The sequence below is a fragment of the Myotis myotis genome, unplaced genomic scaffold (assembly GCF_014108235.1).
Source record: "Myotis myotis isolate mMyoMyo1 unplaced genomic scaffold, mMyoMyo1.p scaffold_m19_p_8, whole genome shotgun sequence".
NCBI classification, from domain to species: domain Eukaryota; kingdom Metazoa; phylum Chordata; class Mammalia; order Chiroptera; family Vespertilionidae; genus Myotis; species Myotis myotis.
In genome coordinates, this window is record NW_023416390.1 from 10133301 (window position 1) to 10152572 (window position 19272).

The following is a 19272-nucleotide window of genomic DNA, read 5'->3' on the forward strand; positions in this document are numbered from 1 at the left end:
GATGATCACCCCAGGAAACAAAAGACAAGTAGGACAGCCCGGCTGGCACGTCTCAGTGGTTGAGCATCGACCTATGAACCAGGAAGTCACAGTTCGATTCCCAGTCAGGGCAAATGCCTAGGTTTTGGGCTTGATCCTCAGTGAGGTGTGTGCAGGAGGCAGCCAATCAATGAGTATCATTGATGTTTCTATCTCTCTCTCCCTTTCCCTTCCTCTCTGAAATCAATAAAAATATATTTTTTAAAAAAACAAGTAGGACAGAACCCCCTTTTTCAGGTAAGGGCAAATAACAGTAAAAGAGAGGAAGCAAGTTTATTTAACAAACGATTTTATGACCTATGAGATCTACCCTTCCAGGATCCAGCTGAGGCTCACACTACTGTGCTCTGGTCGGGGAGAGGTGACCTCGGGTGAGCCCAGGGCCACCGTGGAATTACAGACAGCTGGGTAAAGGCCTGGCAGGGAGCCTTCAAAGGTAAGTCAAGCGAGTTGGTAAGTTTCCCCAAACAAAGAACACACACATGCACAAGTACTTGATAGAGAACAAATTTCTATAAACATTTCCTTCTGAGCAAAGTTTGAGGCGCAGGCCAGCTTTTTCCCATAAAAAGGAGAGCGATGAATGGCGGTGATTACACTCACTGGTTTTCTTTGTGAGGTCATATTTTTTCATTATTTGCCGGAAGTAATCATGCACATGCACACAGAGACGGATAAGCCATCTAATGCAAATACCACCAAGCTTACAGCTCGGCCTCCTGTTAGAAGTCTCTGAAGTTCCTCCGCTCTGAAGTAAGTCCTTCTTCCTGTGCCCTTGGACCAGGCTTTCCTGAGAGTAGCAAAGGATGTTTTCCATCCTCTTCAGCTCAAGCTAGCATCTAAAGCGGAGATAAACAGGCTCAGCTTTGAGCACGGAAGCTGGAGAGCAGACTCCTCACTGGATATCTAGCTGCCTTCTGCGTGTCCAGTGCCACGTGAAGCTCTGGGGAAACACAGAGGAACAACACCCAGTTCTTGCCCTTGAGAAGTTCGTGGTGTAGGGGGCGAGCCAGGGCTCCTCTCATGGTAGCTGCTCCTGAATGGGGGCCATGGTTGCTAGGCAGCAGGTCCAGAACAGTTATTCAAGTCGGGAAGTCAAGTCCTGCTTTTAGCTCTGCCCCTTGACATGTGAGATAAGCCACTTGTCTCAGGATCCTCTGCCTACAGTGTAATACATATAATTAGGGAGTTACTTAACATCTCCTGTAATGAGCTGCAGTTACATATGCCCAGATATATCTTAATGACTCAAATTAAAAGGGAATATAATTCTGTTCCCAGGTCATCTTGAGTAAAATCCAAACACCTTTCCCACCAGTCTTACAGATCATTATTATACTAGAGGCCCAGCACATGAAATCGCGTGAGACCCAGACCCGCCGCTCTGGCAGGGACCCAGACTGACTCCCACCACGCCGAGAGACCGAGACCTGCCGTGCAGCGAGACCCATCAATGCACCTCCTGGTGACTGGTCGTTTGGTTGTCACGGCGTTACGGCCACTGGCTTTTTATAATATAGATTTCTTTGGTGTTCTCCAAAATGCCATTCACAAATTCAGTAAGTACTTGCTGAGAAACCAAATGAGCAACTGACTCAAGAAGCATTTTGAATTCTCTGGATCATTCATTGGCTCCTCATGCTACAATGTCTAGTGCTGAGACAACTACAGTCCTTCACTCTATCATGGTCATCTACCTGGTATCCATTCCACCTGTTTCTAGTAATAGTCCCTCCTTTGGCTTTGGGAACAATCCCTCCCTATTAGATACAGTCATAGTGGTTCCACAAACCTAAGGTAGGCTAGAAAGAGAACATCAGAATTACAATACTGAATGTTCTTGAGAACGATCCACGTTCTACTGAGACTGTGGTATCCTGAGGAGATTATTTCTTAGATCCTGATGCCTCAATCCCAGGGCCTGCCCTGGCTCCTGTCCTCTCTGAGCCTGTATATTCTGCTTTCCCTTTAGTTCCTTGACCTGCCTTTATATTCGTACAGTAAATATCTTATGCGCTTAAATTAACTAGCGTTGGTTTCTGTTGCTTGCAAGGGAAGTGTTCTAACTCCAGCCACACCCCTTAGAAAAAGTCCAGGTAATTTAACTGGGGTAACAAAATAGAGAAAAAGAACTTCCCAACTAAAAGAATTCTTCAAAATTTAGTCCAACTCTTTTGCTTTGCAGACAATCTGACCCAGAGAAGTGAAGTGACTTGATCAGAATCATAACATTGGTTGGTGAGAGTCCAGTTTAGAACCCAGGACACCGGGCTCCCTGTCTAGGAGCCTTTGCACTTTTTCACTCTGTTTCTTGTCCACAGGTCTCCTCTTCCATGGTTATTGCCTGTGGACAAGAAACAGAGTGAGTAGTTATAGCAGAAAACATAAATTAGTTCCCAAAGCCTAAATTATTTACTGTCTGGCCTTGACAGAAAAAGTTTGCCTACACCTGCCATACACAATTCGTAAATGAATGAATGTGGCTATGTTCCAATAAAACTTTATTTATAGACACTGACATTTGAATTATATATCATTTTCAAGTTTCTCAAAATATTCTTTTATTTTTTTTTCAAACTTTTGAAATATAAAAACCATTCTTAGTTCATGGACTGTACAAAAACATGCAGCAGGCTGAATTTGACCTACAGGCTGTAGTCTGTTGACCCCTGGTTTAAACCCAGTTTCTGCTATTTGCAATGAAATACAACCTAACTGAGTCCATGCACATGCTAAGGCAGCACCACCGTCTCCTTGCCGCTATCATGATCATCTACCAGGACCTCATCAACCATGATGAGATGTTCTCCAACATCTACAAGATTCAGAAGATGGCAGACCAGCTGTGCTTGGAGGTAGAGGGGAAGATGGTCAGTAGGACAGAGAGTAACACTGGTGAATCACTTGTTGGTGGACATGCTTCCTCTGAAGGCTTGGAGGGCAAAGGTACCGAAAGCACAGTAATCACTAGTGTAGAAGCATCAAAAGTTGGGAGACAGGAAGGAGCGTGACAGCACTAAGACATCTAATGAGCTGGCAGGTAAGCAATCAAAACAAACCACTCAACTTTCCATGGATTGTTGTCATCTATGATTTTTCCCCCCTCAACCTTGGCATGATTGTTTAGGAACTAATAAATCTTGGCATTTAGGTTTTAATATTTGAAGTTCATCAGTTTCACCTGAGTGTCTTTCTTCTGTTCAGTTCGAGTAGAACTAGAACATGTTTTAAATTATTTTTAAAATCACGTATAATATGATGCTGTTACTATAAAATTATTTTTGTTCTTAATCTCTTTCCCTCTCCTATAGATAGATAGATAGATAGATAGATAGATAGATATACTAGTATTGATAATTCTTGTTATGAACTACACCATGTGTCAAGCACTATATTAAATGCTTTTCATGCATCTACATATTTAATCCTCATAAGATTCCTAAGGGGTAGATACTATGGTCACCCCCATTTTACAGGTGAGAAAAAGGTATGGGGATATTCCTGTGGTGACAGACAGGAACTGGGAGAGCTGAGGGTCAAACCCAGGGCTGCAGACTCCGTGCTCTTAACCATCACCTCTATTGCTTCTCTGCAAGGGGGCAGGTAGGTCACTTGTTGCTTTCCTTGTACTTTGAATTTTTAATTGATGATTATGTTCATTTAAAAAAGGCAGCACCGCCCTAGCTGGTTTGGCTCAGTGGATACAGCATCGGCCTGTGGACTGAAGGGTCCCAGGTTCAATTCCAGTCAAGGGCACATGCCCAGGTTGCAGGCTCGATCCCCAGTAGGGAGCGTGCAGGAGGCAGCCAATCAATGATTCTCTCTCATCATTGATGTTTCTATCTCTCTCTCCCTCTCCCTTCCTCTCTGAAATCAATAAAAATATATTTAAAAAAAAAAAAAAAGGCAGCACCAAACTATAAAAGAGACTCAACTTGCAAACCAGAATGAATACTCCCAGGTATTACATAGGCCCACTGAGCGGAACCTAAAACCCCTCCTGCCCCCACAACCCCCCTCTCCCATCCCCCTCTCCCAACCACTAATCTAGGAGACTCCTTGGAGCAGAGGGGTGTGTTCAGAGGACCAGCTCCTGACAAACTAGCACGGGCTTTGGAACAATAAGTGGTCTGAAACTGTAATGATAATCATCGCAAAGGGGTGGATGGAAAGTCAAAACAGCATAGCTGTGTTTTATTGGCTTTGGGCAGATTAGCTGGAGGAAATCAGCATTCTTAAGGGATCACCTCTGTGATAGAAGAAAATGTGTAGTAAACAAAGGTGGAAGGTGCCCGGGCGTATGCAGTCACGCCTCCAGTCACTGCGTCCGGAACAATTTGCTGGACAGACCCGGCTGCATTGGAAACGACATAAGGTAATGGGTGACGGTGACGGCGTGACGCCTTCTGCCGCCCAAGTGCTAGGTAATAAGGGTGGTAGTGGGAGCAGCTCCCGCGGGGGCAGAGGAGCAGCTGCTGGTGTCACCTGGGAATGGCGCCCACATATAATTCTCCTCTCCTGACAAGGATTCTCGAGTCCCCCTGTCGCTGTCACTCACCCGCAACATTAATGACTAAAGGGGGGAAGGCGAAGAAAGGCCTGGGCCCCTGAAAGAGAGAGGAAGAGAGAGAGGGACAGAGCAAGTTCATAAATAAAACAGGAGCCTGAAGGGAAGAGCTGCTTTGTCAGAATATAAATATTTCCCTTCTGCTTTTATCTTTAATGTAGTGTGAGAAGCTTATTAAAGGGAAAGGCATCTCTGTCCCTGGAGCCTCGCACAGCCTTGCGGGGAGGGAGCTGCCTGCGGAGGGTGCACCTCAGCCCCCCACTTGGAAGTCTCCCCGCTGGAGTGAGCACCTTGCCAGAGCCAGGAGGAAGGGCTGGGGGAAGAAAGGGAAGCCATTGTGGCCGGAGGATGCTTATCTCGATGGGCCTGGTGTCCTGTTATGTGAATCGCGGGAGATGCTGAGAGACCGAGGCCGGAGTGCCCGTCTGCTCAAAGGCTTGGCTGCTGAGGCCTGGCTGCTAGACTTTCACCGTTTCATTAGGGAGAACAATATCCAAATGTAGACAAAGGGGAATTTGTCTCCAAGAGTAAGACAGATGGAAAAGCTGGCGGGGGTGGGGACCTAGGGGCCTGTGAGTACTCCTCCTCTGAGGAGCCCTCCGTGCCTGCAGACCTCACATCTCTAAGAAGACAGCCAGGGTGGACGGACCAACATCCAGCCTTCCTGAGCCCAGAGCCATCACTATTCCAACAGCACAGAAGATATGCCCTCTCCACACCGCCTCCCTAAAACCCTAAAAATAGGGTAGGGCAGTCAGAGCCCGCATAGCAGTTCAGGCTGGCACAGAGCCTGGCACCCGGTGGGTGCCCAGTGAGGGTGCAGGGCATGATGCTGGGACTGTGCTAATCTGTATGTGTAAGGCAAGCCTGTCAAAGCAAGTTTGACATGCTTGGGTAGGGCCACGCCTGGGGCCTGGCACCCTGGTTTGGATGGGTGAGTGGACACATGCATTTCTGTTGGCCCTCTTTGCTGCCTCTACAAAGGACCTCTGGTCTGATCAGGATTTGGATTCCACCAAGCTCTGTGGCTATCTCGTCTTTGCTGACCATTTTGAGATAGTCAGCCACGTGGTTGCCCAAGGATAAGCCATCCATTCATCAGGTGTCAGAGTCTAGCCAAAGGTGGGGTGGGAGAGCCCCTAAGAATGAGTGCTGAATGTGCTTCTCATTCTTCCCTCTTGTCTGGGCTTTCCCAGTTGCTTCACTGCTCTACCCACCCCGAAACAAACTCATGCATTTTTATTTCTACAATGTAATGAGTGGAGAGGACATTTTTAAATACATATACTGTTTTATTGATTTCAGAGACGAAGGGAGAGGGAGAGAGAGATAGAAACATCAATGATGAGAGAGAATAATTGATTGGCTGCCTCCTGTACACCCCCCACTGGGGATCGAGCCCACAACCCGGGCATGTGCACGTGACCAGAATCAAATCTGGGACCTTTCAGTCTGCCAGCCGACGCTCTATCCACTGGGCCAAACCAGCCAGGGCGAGAGGATATATATATATTTTTTAATTGATTAAGGTATTACAAATGTGTCCTTATCCCCGCATTGTCCCCCCACCCCCGAGAGGACATTTTTTAATCAGCATCTCTGGCTCTCTTGCCAAGGTATTCGTGTATCTCCCGGCACTCTGCGAGGGTTTGCTGCCCTTTCAGACCCATCCATCAGGCATGACTAACCATTCCCGCGCTCAACCTACTTTGCATCCCCACTCAGGCCCCTCCCCAGTATGATGTCTTTTTGGTCTCATCCTCACTCAGTTTGTGCTTCTGGTTCCTGTTCCCACTGAACCTCAGCTAGGTTGGAATAAAGACTCAGCTACAAATCAGAAGACTCGAGTCGTTGCTATCCCACTGCACTCACCACTTGCAGGGCCAATTACAGCTTATGGCAATGTCTGTGTTACAGAGAAGGGTGTGATTCAGGGATCCTGAGCCATCCTTAGCTGCTTCCTAGGGAATTCCTGGCCCACCAGTCTAAATATCGCCTCAGAGCTATTTACAGAACCTGATTTAACATTCCGCCTCCTGCATAAGCCTCAGCCAACCTCCCCTCCGCCTTGGTTGCTTTGGGGGCCAGGTGTCTTGAGAGGGCCTCTTTGCAGGGTTCCCACAGACAGTCTGCAGGAGGAAGAGGCGTGGGGGAGGGTGGCACATACTTATCTGAGGGCCTTTGTATGGAAGAGAGATTACATTTGGACTATGAAGATCAATGGAAGCCTTGGAGAGGAGGTTTTCAGTTCAATATCATGAAGGACTTTCTAACAATTAAATCTGTCTGAAAAATGGAATGGGAACCCTTTAAAAAGACCCCTCTCTCCCAGGACTGCAGGTGGAGGTGAGCTCTCTCTCCAGCCAGAGCTGCCCAATGGCCCGTGACACACACCTGAGGTTTGTCAGTGTGATCAGGCAAGGCCTCCAGTTCTTGAGTCCGACTCCCTAGGCTCACATCCCAGCCCTAACACTTACTAGCTCTTTGATCTTAGGCAAGTTATTTAGCCTCTCGTAGAAATCCAGATGAAAACACATTAGATTTTCTTGACAATTATGAGGGTTGGGTTTTTTGTTTGCTTGTTTGTAATGTTTGTCAAAATAATCTGTAGTTTTTAACAGTGAGATCGTGTTGTAAGCCTTTGGATGTGCTAGGCTCTTACTGGTTTATAGAAGTCATAAAAGAGAGGCCACCATTTCTCACTAGCTACAAAAGAAAACAGCATTTTGTAATTAATTGTTATTTTACATACATACATAAACACAAACGTTAGTGCTTAGGCTTTCAGAAATTGTGATGAGGAAAATTCTTTTAAACCAACTAATTGAACTGCACAGGGTTAAGAAAGGTGTGAAAACAACAACTCACTTATTCAACAAACATTTATTAAGCACTCACCTACTGCAAAGCCTCTTGGGAAATACCAATATGGTCTAGATCAGTGGTTCTCAACCTTCCTAATGCCGAGACCCTTTAATACAGTTCCTCATGTTGTGGTGACCCCCAATTTCATGGTTACAAATTGAACATAATTAAAGCATAGTGATTACTCACAAAAACAATATGTAATTATACGTGTTTTCCGATGGTCTTAGGCGACCCCTGTGAAAGGGTCGTTCGACCCCCAAAGGGGTTGCGACCCACAGGTTGAGAACCGCTGGCCTACATGCAGATGCTGCCGGTCAGGGACTTGCCATGTAGCAGCAAATAACTACTTCAGACCCTTCCACTGTGAAAGTGGGCAGTGCCCATGGCTCTATAAATGCATAATGCTCAGTAGGGCATTTCGAAGTGGTTTCTATTACAAATGAAATGGGCAGGGCAGCCGAAACCGGTTTGGCTCAGTGGGTAGAGCATCGGCCTGCGGACTGAAAGGTCCCAGGTTCGATTCCGGTCAAGGGCATGTACCTGGGTTGCAGGCACATCCCCAGTAGGAGATGTGCAGGAGGCGGCTGATCGATGTTTCTAACTCTCTATCTCTCCCCCTTCCTCTCTGTAAAAAATCAATAAAATATATTTAAAAAAAAAAAAAAGAAATGGGCAGGGCAACAATGGTGGGATATGTGCCCCTTCACTTTTCTCCCTGTTTTCCCTTGGAAGTCCAGCTTCTCCATGTTGATAAACTCTGTGTGCATATTGGCCGGGAATGAAAAATAACACTTTTTATTTCATTTGTACTTAGCGCCATTCCTGTTCTGAAAGCCCTATGCCTAAAAAGGATGTAGGGGGAAATAAACATGGGATGCCCAAAATATCTTTCCTATGGGTTGCAGGGCATACAGATTTGGAAAAGAAAGCTCTCTCTTCAGGAGCTCCTGTGGTCTGTAGCAACTTTCAGATATCCATCTCTTCAGCTTGTTAATTCATTGGAAATGTGTTCAGCGGCTCTCAACCTTCTGGCCCTTTAAATACAGTTCCCCACGTTGGGACCCAAGCATAAAATTATTTTCGTTGCCACTTCATAACTGTAATGTTGCTACTGTTATGAATCGTCATGTAAATATCTGATATGCAGGATGGTCTTCGGCGACCCCTGTGAAAGGGTTGTCAGACCGCGAAAGGGGTCGTGACCCACGGGGTGAGAACCACTGGTTTAGATGGAAACATGATGTTCCCCTGGCCCTGCCATTTCTGTGAGTATTTTGATTCTTAACTGAGCATGGAAGACATTGGCAGCCTTCTGGGAAACCAGAAACTTTAGCCCCCCTCTGTCTAGACTAACTTGTCTCTTTAAACCATTAAAGAACAATAATAATTATCCTTTATTGAGCACTTACAACATGCCAGGTACTAAGGTCACTGCATTTTCTCATTTGATCTTCACAATCCTATGAGGCAGGTACTAGTAGGATCACCATTTTACAGATGAGGAAACTGAGGCCCAGAGAAGGTAAATAGCTTATCCAGAGCCACATAACTAACAAGTCACTGAGCAAGGATTCAAATCCACAGAACCTATCTTCTCAACTATTACTCTCAAACTGCATCTCCAAAGAGAGGGGAGTTCCTGCTGTACCAAAAATAAGAGCTTTCAAAATAGTTCATGGAAAGCCTTGAACTCTCCCACCATTCTTGCCCTGCCCATTTCATTTATACTACAAACCAATGTGAAATAGCTCATTCTTCCTAGCAGAGTGAGAAAGGTGAGCTGGCTACTAGGAGAGGCCCAGCATCCTATTCACAGTAACCCAGCATCCCATGATTGCCCTAGTCTGTGATGTCCTCTTGGACAGCTGGCTACAGAGAAGGTGGATAGAAAGGTGTCCCATAGAGGCTTCCACAGGAAACTGGGCTCACCCTGTCTGCCCCCTGGGGCTTTCTCCAGGCCAGACATACTTAGGTGCCTCATACTCAAAGGAGCAGACTCAACTTCTTCCCTTTTCTTCTTTCCTTACCACAAGTTTTCTTCTTTTTTTACTCTCAACCGAGGATATGTTTTATTTATTTTAGAGAGAGAGGAAGAAAGAGAGAGAGAGAAAAACATCAATGTGAGAGAAAAACATCAATCGGTTGCCTCTAGTATGCGCCCCGAGCGGGGATCGAACCCACAACCTAGGTATGTGCCCTGACCGGGAATGCAACCTACAACCTTTTGGTGTATGGGACATGCTCCAACCTACTGAGCCACTCGGCCAGGGCCTCAAGTTGTTTGTTTGTTTTTTCTTCAAAAGGAGAACTAGTTTCAAAGTTCGGTTCTTTACTCACTATCTGTGTGATTTTGGATCTCTCTATACTACCTTCGTTTTTCCATCTCTAAAATGGGTGAAACAGACAGTAGCCACTTCAAATGGCTGTTTTGAAGCTAAAGATTCAAAGAGTGTGGGTTAAGGTCTTAGCACAATGCCTGGCTATAGTAAGCACTGAATAAATGTTAGCTGCTAATACAAATAGTAATGACATGACTAACCCCAGACATTGTAGTCCATCCTTGGCTTTCTCTTAACTGTCCAACTATAATTTAGGTCAGGATATCAGCAACCCTGAGTGCTAAGTCACAGCAAGACTAATCCGGCGTCAGAACTAAGGCCTTGAAATAATGGGTCCTCCCCTGGGAGCCGTGAGCCAGCTTTATAAATGTCAGGCTAGGGGAAGAGGAGGAGTGAAGTTTCACAGGTAAACCAAAGCCCCTTTTGGCAGAGTGAGAAGTCTGTCGCCTCTTTTGTTTATCTCTTCTTTAAATGTTTCCTCCAACCCCCCTCGCCCCCCTTTCTGGCTGTTTTCAAAACTCCTCCATTTTGTTAGCAGCTCTTCACAAGTCTGCTGGAGGCCACAGGAGTAGGCCAGCAGCCCTGTCCCGGCTCAAATGGCCATCAGGAGCAGCCCAAGTCCCTCCCCCACCTCTGGGGTCCAGCTGGCCCCCAACCCCCTTCCCTGTCCTTCCAGACAAAGCACAGCTGTGGGGGTCAGTTCAGGCTGTGGCCTAAAGAAGAACAGCCATGCTCACCGCATTCCAGGGATCCCCCAAGCACAAGCCAACCTGGATCCCCTGCTTAGCCAGTCACACTGATCTCTCACTGTGGGCTCATAGATAAATAGATAGATAGATAATAGAGGGAAGGGAAGGGGAGGGGAGGGGAGGGGAGGGGAGGGGAGGGGAGGGGAGGGGAGGGGAGGGGAGGGGAGGGGAGGGGAGGGGAGGGGAAGAGAGGGAAGGGAAGGGAAGGGAAGGGAAGGGAAGGGAAGGGAAGGGAAGGGAAGGGAAGGGAAGGGAAGGGAAGGGAAGGGAAGGAGGACCATTTATGTGCAAAGTACTTAGACAAAGCACAGGACCAGGAATGCAAAAATGTGGATTCCAGTTCCAGTTCTTTCTGTGAACCCTTGGATCATTCAATCCACCACCCTGGACCTTGGCTTTCTCCTGTGAAATGAAGGTAAAGAATAACTGACCTCTGATGTCTAAAAAAATAAATCCCCAAATCTGTCTCCAATGCAGCCCTTCTTCTTTAAATCACAGGGGGGCTGGCTCCCAGCACGGTGCCAAACTCCCATGATAATTTGGAGACAAACTCAAGATCACCACAGAAAAGCAAATTCATTTGTTAATACATTTTCAAATTCATTTGAAAATTCATGAATGTATTTACAAATTCATTTGTAAATACATTTTTAAATAAATAAATACCACGTGGTTTTATTTCATCCTTTTCAACTTAAGACATACCTTATTCATTCAGTCAGTCATTTATTGAGCACCCTCTATGCCACTGCCGTGTAACTACCCAGGACTTGAACAAACTTCTGTGACTGCTTAAAAACAAAGTGACTGGTGACTGAGGAGGGGGAAAAGCAGGGGAGACTCCTCAACATATTAATGAGTTCACTAAGAAATAAAGGGCTTCTCTGTCCCCATCCCAGAGACTTCTGATAGCCAGCATTCTCATAAAAGTTGCTTTAACCGGCTCACACTTCCAAAGCCAAAATTAACACCAAACAGCGGAAGGCCCCAAATACATTCAGAAGGTTAGACCCGAGCCAGGCGGGGGGGACTCCGGTTTAGTAATGAAAAGGAAATCTCTAAGCCCTCTCTAGTCTCAACCCAGCTCCCTCCACCTTCTCCTAATCGCCTCTTCACTCCACCACCTCCCTCTAGGGACCAGGTAGCCCGCCCAGCCACGCCTCAGCTCCTCCCTCAGGTGAGGCGGTTCCCAAATTAAATCACAAAAGAGGGGCAGCCAGTCTGCAATGATCTGTGTTTATTTAGTAAATGGGTTGATTGCCCTCATTTGCGGAGATTAAGGGTTAATTCCCCAACGCAAAGAGGACAGATTTCTCCTAGGGCAGCCCTAGATAATTAAGGGGAAAAAATAAAATTCAAGTACGGCTCCCCACAGCACCCTTCCCACCCAGTGATGGCCTTTCGGTGGCCTTTCCAGCCAGGTAGCCACAGGCCCCAGTTCCAGTGAGGTTCTGACCACGGGGCGGGAGGGTTTGGTAAACAAAGGCTCAGGAATTCTGCAGGCCCCTTTAAACTGACATCTGGCAGATTCAGAGCACAGAACAGTTTCTCTCTCCCTCCCCTCTCTGGCTTTGAAAGGCAAATGTTTTGAGGTTTGTGTTCTCTCCCATTCAGGGTTTTTAATCAAGTGGAGTCAAACCACTTTGTCTGCACCTTAATTGAAGAGCCTGGCTCTAGGGCTTAAAGTGCTATTTTACAATCAGAAGGAGGAGGCAGGGAGAGGGAAAGGGGCCCAAGTGGAAATGTGAAAGGGAAGGAACGCGGTGGGCAAGTAGCCCTTAAGGGCACACTCGGGGTTCTGCGTGCCCAGCTTTCTGGGCACACATGGGGCACAGGTGGTGAGCCTCAATTGACTTGCTGTCAGGAACTGCAAAGAGCCTTACTTGGCTTTATGGGTAACTTCCACGGCACACAGGATAACACCCAGGCTGTAGATGGTCCTGGCCCAGATGAGGAACCCCCAAATACAGCCATAGGCTCCCAGAGCCGGGCCAGATCGCAAAGCCCAGCTTCCTGGCTTCACAGATGAAGAAATGGGCTCAGGGAGGTTAACTGACTTGCCCGGGGCCCAGAGGTTAGTGATGGAAGGAGACCCCCAGGATTCTCCTCATTTCCCCTGGCTGAAACTAGAGCCTTCCCTCTGATCCTGGGGAGAGAGAAATGCACCACATCCATCTCAAAATAAACTTGCATACACTTGGGAAGACAGTTAAATGACTTCATATATTTTTCAAAGTGAAACAACCAAATATTTTCACCTTGTCTTCCCATTTTGGATCCTGGCTGCACATTAATGCACATGGGGAGATTGTGGGCAGATTCTCCACGGGTAGGGGCTAGGAAGTAGTTTTTGAAAGTCTATTTTTCAAAAAAATGAAATCCTTCTACCACCACCCACACCCACACTCCTGTTGAGAATCATCTGTTTTGCTTATTTGGGCTACTCTTCCTGCTGGTTCCTTCATGCCACTTAATTTACTTCATGCATCCCAAATTTACATGCCACTTAAAAGAACAGTTAATGGGACATGGTTGACATATTCAGCTGTGACTCCCAGACCTTGTGTTCCATGCTCAGTCTTGCACCATCCTGCATTTCTGCAATTCGTGGTTTCTTATTTTCACTGGACTTCATCTGACCGATGAATTGCACCATTTGGTTGAACAAATCAAACGTCTACCTTGTGAAAGGCAAAGGAGAACAGCAAGGCACAGATTCTCCTCTCAAATACCTTTAGTCAGATGAATAGGTTGGGGGTAAGGTAAGCACGAAAATACAAGAGAGCATACAAGTAATATCACAAGAGCTGTGGAACCTTCAAAGGAAGATGGTGAAGAAAACTGACACTTGATGAATGTCTACTATGCGCCAGGCAATATGAGATAAGTTAGGATTAGGCGTGGCTGAGAGGCACACAAAAAAACTAAAATAATGTTGGCTTATTTTAAAAGAATGTTTATTTTGATCTCCTGTTTGAGAAATCCCAGGCTGGTCAGGTGCACTACAGTGTTCGGGATCCTTCTATCTTTCTCTCCTTTCCCAAAATTATCTTATGTCTACAATAGCCTCTGGAGTTCCAGCCAGCAGGAGGAGGGAAGGACAGTACGCCTACTCCCTTTGTGTTGCTCAGAACACTGCAGCCGATATTCCACTGGCCAGACTTAGTAGATGGACACAGGGAGGCTTTGATATGGAGTCTTTATTTCCAGTGGTTTTATGTCTCGCTAAAGACTAGGAACTCTATTACTATGGAAGAAGGGAAGAACAGATATTGGGGAACAACTGGCAGCCTCACACCATGTTAAGGACCTTATATGCTTTAGAGCATATATTTCTCCTAACGACTCATGAGGAAGAGATCTCCTGGGTCTTTACCGATAATTCCTACCCTGCAACACGTTTGCAATCACTCAGTATCAATTGCAATCCTAGGAGGTATCTTTTTCAATTCTATCTAAAACATGAGCAAGAGGAAGGTGGCTGCAAGGCTAAGCCTTGTTAGTCAACCCTGAATGGATGCCTCTCCTGGGCTGGCACTAATCCTTGGAGGTCAGCCTTCCACAGCTGTGGGCCCATCCACCAGGAGACAGTCAGAAGAGATGTGCGTTTTCACCCAGTGGTGTGTGCTACAGCCAGCTCTCTGAGGTTTGTCAGAGCTGCTGCTGTCCATCTTTTCCAAACTCCAAGTTCAGTTGTTTGGTAATCAGTGCTAGTAGCAGTATTTACACCATGGAAATTGGCAAATGTATATAGATCAGGGATTTCATCCTATAAAATTGGTCATTAAACATTTACCAACATACCACTGTAAAAAGTTACAACTTCAGCAAAAAACCAAAACCACAAAATATGCACCTAAATTGGTCTTTTATTTTATCGCTATGATTTGCATCCATAAAGATAAAATAAACCAGGATTCTGCCCTCTTGATGTTTTTGCCCATAGACCACAAAAAATCTTATAAATATTATTTCATTAATTCTCACAGCACCCTGGGAGGTTTAGTGACTTGCCTGAGGCAGGGCAGAAAATCGATGCTGAAAAGCAGAACTAAACTGGTCTGTACTACCTCTGACACCCTTCCTATCCATCAATACAATACCCTACAGACTAGGCATGGGTGGCAATCACCGAAGGTACTTTTACCTCACAACCCAAATACCCAAACTCTCTTTCTACATGCTACATTCTAACGTTCTGTCCTTTGAGTATAGATTTCACAACCCAAATCGTCCCACCCTCTGCACTTGGAGGTTCTCCCCGGGGTTGTGTGTGGTCTTCAATTAACTAACTTCCTCTGCGTTCTTTCTCCCTCTAGTCCAATGGCATGTGTTGGAAAAAACAGTTGGCCAGAGTTAGAGCTCTGTTCTGATTTGAACAGAGGCAAGTGGTGTCAGAACCAATCAACATATGGTTTTATTTGTGAACTTTTCTCCGGACTCCCAGAGGGCAGAGACCCAAGAGTTGTTTCTCTCTTTGGCCTCACTTCCATAGTACTTTGGGAGTGAATGAATAATACTTATAATAAACAGTCTCTAAATTGGCTCCCAGTGGTCCTCACCCTTCAATGGATTTCCATGCCCACATGTAGCCCCTGCTGTCCCTTGAGTGTGGATAAACCTAGTGACTTGCTTCTAATGAATAGAATATGGCAAAAGTGACAGGATGCCACTTCCAAAATTAGGTTACAGAATGACTACGCCTTCCATTGCCTTTTTTTTTTTTCGAGAGCTCTCTGCCCCTCATTCTCTCTCTCGCTCTCTCTCTCTCGCTCTCTCTCAGCACTTGCTCTGGGGGAACAAGGTGCCATGTTTATTCATTTTTTTCTTATTTATGTAATTTATTTTCTTGAGGAAACTAATCCAGAATAGCCATGTTTTTTAAATATGTTTTTATTTTAGAGTGAAGGAGAGAGAGAGAGAGAGAGAGAGAGAGAGAGAGATTGGCTGCCTACCAAACACCCCGACCCGGAGATTGAGCCCAAAGCCTGTGCATGTGCCCCAACCACCAACCAGGAATTGAACTGACGACCTTTCAGTGCTAGGGACAATGCTGGACCAAGTGAGCCACACTGGCCAGGGCACAAGGTACCATGTTTTAACTGGCCTTATGAGATGCCCACATCACAAGGAACTGATGTCTTTGGCCGACAGCTAGCAAGAACCTGAGGCCTGCCAACGGCCATGTGATGAGTTGGAAATGGATACCCTGAGGCCTGCCAGTAGCCACATGAGTGAGTTTGGAAGCTGATCCTCCTGAATCAAACCTTGAGGTAACTATAGTCCCAACCAACTCTCTGATTGTAGTCTCATGGGAGACCCCAAGCCAGAAGACCCACTAAGTACACCCAGATTTCTGACCCACAGAAACTGTGCAATAGTGTTTGTTGTTTTAAGTTGTTACATTTTGAGGTAATTTGTCATATGACAACAGATAACTAATGCAACCCTCAAGTCACAAAGGCAATATCAAACATTTTCATGATATAAATCACCTCCACTGGGTGGGGCCTCGCACTCCTAACAGGACTTTAGCGTGGCCTCCTCTTATTCAATCTTTAATGTTCATAACACTTAAAAGTCTGCTTTCAGGGTAAGACCGTTTCCATTTTGAGATTGATCCAACACCCCAAACTACACGGAAAGGAAGTAAGTCAATGGCAACCTGGCAACTGGCAACTCAAAAGTCCTCTATGTTATGAAGTCACAAATTATCTGGTAAAAGAGAGGCCAGAAAGGGAAGTAGACGCGATGCTGCAAGCTGCCCTTTCTGGTCTTGCATGAGTAATTCTTGCAGCTGGAGTTTCGCTACAACCACAGGATTGTGGCACCACGAAGGTGGCCATTTTCAAATCTGGCCTGACATCAGAATGTAATTCAACTAGATGAACCTGGGACTTGGCCAAAATAAGTAGCACTTAAATAACTGGGGCCAAAGAGTAGCATCACTTTTCTGTGGGGCCATATGGCTGTGACGTGAAGAAATAAAAGCCTTTGCTGTTTTAAAGGGCAGGGACAATGGGAAGTTCTGCAGCAAACAGTTACAAAACTTTCCACCCTCAGCTCACCAAGGAAGATACCAGCTAGTGGCTTCAGGAATTGGGGGTGGAAGGTGTTGCTTGGAAAAGAACATTAAATTGATCCTGGGCAGAATGTGGACCAATGTTACTACATTTCTCAAAGAAGCTAAAACAGACTTGTTAGCCAAATTGCGAATTCACTTTCCTGTTCTAACCTAGCTCCTGGAAACCCTAACATTCTATATCAGGTTTGGCATGGGAGGCTACCCCACCCTCTCACAAAGAGCAAATTCTGATTTTTCCAGAATAATTTTGGAGTGAGGTGTGTGTGTGTTTTTTAATCATCTTAAAAACAAAACACTCTCCACTGGATTGGGTTTTGCTTCTCTGTTTTTTATACTTGTCTGCCTGGGACACAGCAAGAAGACACTCCTCTGTGATCTTTTCCACCTGGGATGGGTTTTCTGCATCTTATGTGTAGACTGGTTTTAAAATATTTGATTCATCTTTTGTGCTTTTCTTTTTAAATAATTATCCCTATTACCTAACACCAGGGAGCTGTCTGGGTCTATAATCTGAATAGAAGCCTCATCAACTAAACTGGTTTTAGTTGCATTTGAGACACAGTATTTTATCCTGTTGGTTTTCATGTTATTTAATGACGGTGCTTGCAATTTCTCCCACAATAAGCAGAGGTGACTTAGATCAGGGGCCTAATGAATAAGCAAGAAAATATGATTTAGAAAAGGAGGATATCCTGAAGCTTGTGAAGAGAAAAAAGGATTTTCAACCCCACCCCCACCCCCACCCCCACCCCACCACCAGCACCACCAGCACCACCACCACACACTTTAAATGACAAAGCAAAGCAGCAGCACTATCTTTAAGCAACATCTTTCAACACAGCATCAATGCTGCCCAAGGTTAGGTAATAAGAATATCAATTTAGGAAGAAAAAAGAGGAGCCCTTAAAAAAATACAAGGAAGAAATGAGACATTTTAGAAGCAAATGTCATTAATCCTTCATATTACCTTGAGGCAGAAACGCCCAAGTAAATTAAACATGCCGTCGTGGATGTGAGGGGGAGACGGATGCTTTGGAAGAAAACGATGAGGATTCCTGTTGAGGGTCCGATGGAAAAATGCGAGCGTCTGGTGCCTTACGTTGGCCCAAGTGATTCAGCCCTCCAGTCGCATTAACAGGAGTGGGGAACGACAAAGAACTGTGGAAATAAAGAAAATAAAAGGAACACCGAGGAAGCCCAAGTCTCCCGTGAAAGGGAAGGAACCCAGTTAATTCTCTTAGATTTCGGGATCAGTTTTTTCCTCGCTAGAGAAGAGGCTCACCGGGGGCAGCAGAGGCAGCAACTTCTGCAAACACGAAACCCGATCAGAAACCCCTCAGGGCTCCAGCGCCAGGAGGAAGGGCTCGGCCAGGAGGAACGTTTGTTAAAGTATAGGATTGCTCTGTGACTGCGTGTGCGTGTGCGACAGAGAGTGGCAGATCTTTCCTTTCTCAACATGTCACTTTCCTGCGTGGGGATGCCTGATGTTCCCGGCTGCCCCGCGAGAGGGGAGAGGCGCCGGGACCCCCGCCCGCGCGCGGTAACTTCCGATCTCGCCTGGAGGAACCCGAGAGCGCGCGCTGGCGTCCAGTGCCTGGAGCGGGGCGAAGATGTGACGGAACAAAAGGACGCTTGCCAATCAGAAAACGCTACCCGAGAACTAAAATTACCTCTCTTTGTGTTTTTGAAAACTCTTTAACTAGCAAATGCCCTGTTTTCTAACACGCATTAAAACTTTTCTTCCCAGATTCCAAACAGAGGATCAAAGTATTGCTTCTGCAACTAAGATGGGAAAACAGGGCCACTGAAACCTCGCTTTAACCCGTACAGAGTGTTCCTAGGCACTCGGGCTCGAGGTACTTGTATAACCATTCACCCCCAACGCTTAGTTTTCTTATAACCTCACTAAAGCTACCCTGTACTCTGGGCCGTGCGCGCGGGCGAGGTAGTCCGGGGCCAGGGTCCCCTGCTCCCGCCGCTCTCGGAGGAGGGGTCTGCCCTTCCTCCCGCCTTAGTCGTCTCCCTCCTCTCGACTCCCTTTTCTCCTCGCTGCGGCCCCTCCTCCTTTTTTACAACCCGGAGTAGCGGGGAGAGGGGATTGTGGCCTCACGTGGTGTGTTGGGGTCTGGAGAGAGAAAAGCGATCTGCGAGGTGCACCCCCTTTCGGCCCTTACCGAACCCTGCTAGTAGGACCCGGCTGCCTAAAAGTCCAGAGAAACCCAGCATTTTCAGACCCAGAAGGGCTACCGCGACTCTCTCTGCTCAGGCGCTGTGTTATTCTCAGCTTCTCCCCGCAAAAGTCTATCCCGATGCGCCATTCAGGGATGTGTGTTTTAGTGCACCCAGAAGAGGAACAAATCTCTCAAGCAAACTCCCTTTCTGGTGCGCGTACCCCCTCAACACCCGAGCGAATTCAGGGGTAAAAGTTTTTAACTTTTCTCTCCCAGCCCCCCGCCCCTCCCCGCAGGAATCCGCCCAGAGCGCTGCAGACACCGCCTCTCAGGTTCCCTCGCCGGCCCCCTTCTGACTTCCACCCAATCCGAAGGCGGCCGCACAGAAAACAAAGGCTGCCATTGGGCAGCCCTGGACCTCGAGGGCCCGCCCCCGGAGTGGTTTGTGAATGGG

The 19272-nt window shown here is 46.5% G+C and overlaps 1 long non-coding RNA gene across 1 annotated transcript; it reads right to left on the reverse strand.

Moving 5' to 3' along the window:
- Positions 1-330: 330 nt before the first annotated feature.
- Positions 331-19080, reverse strand: LOC118662275. The gene is made up of 3 exons (XR_004969666.1): positions 17930-19080; positions 17615-17805; positions 331-2383 (listed from the first exon to the last, which is right to left on the reverse strand). It is a non-coding gene; the product is annotated as an uncharacterized LOC118662275 (long non-coding RNA).
- Between the last annotated feature and the right edge of the window lie 192 nt (positions 19081-19272).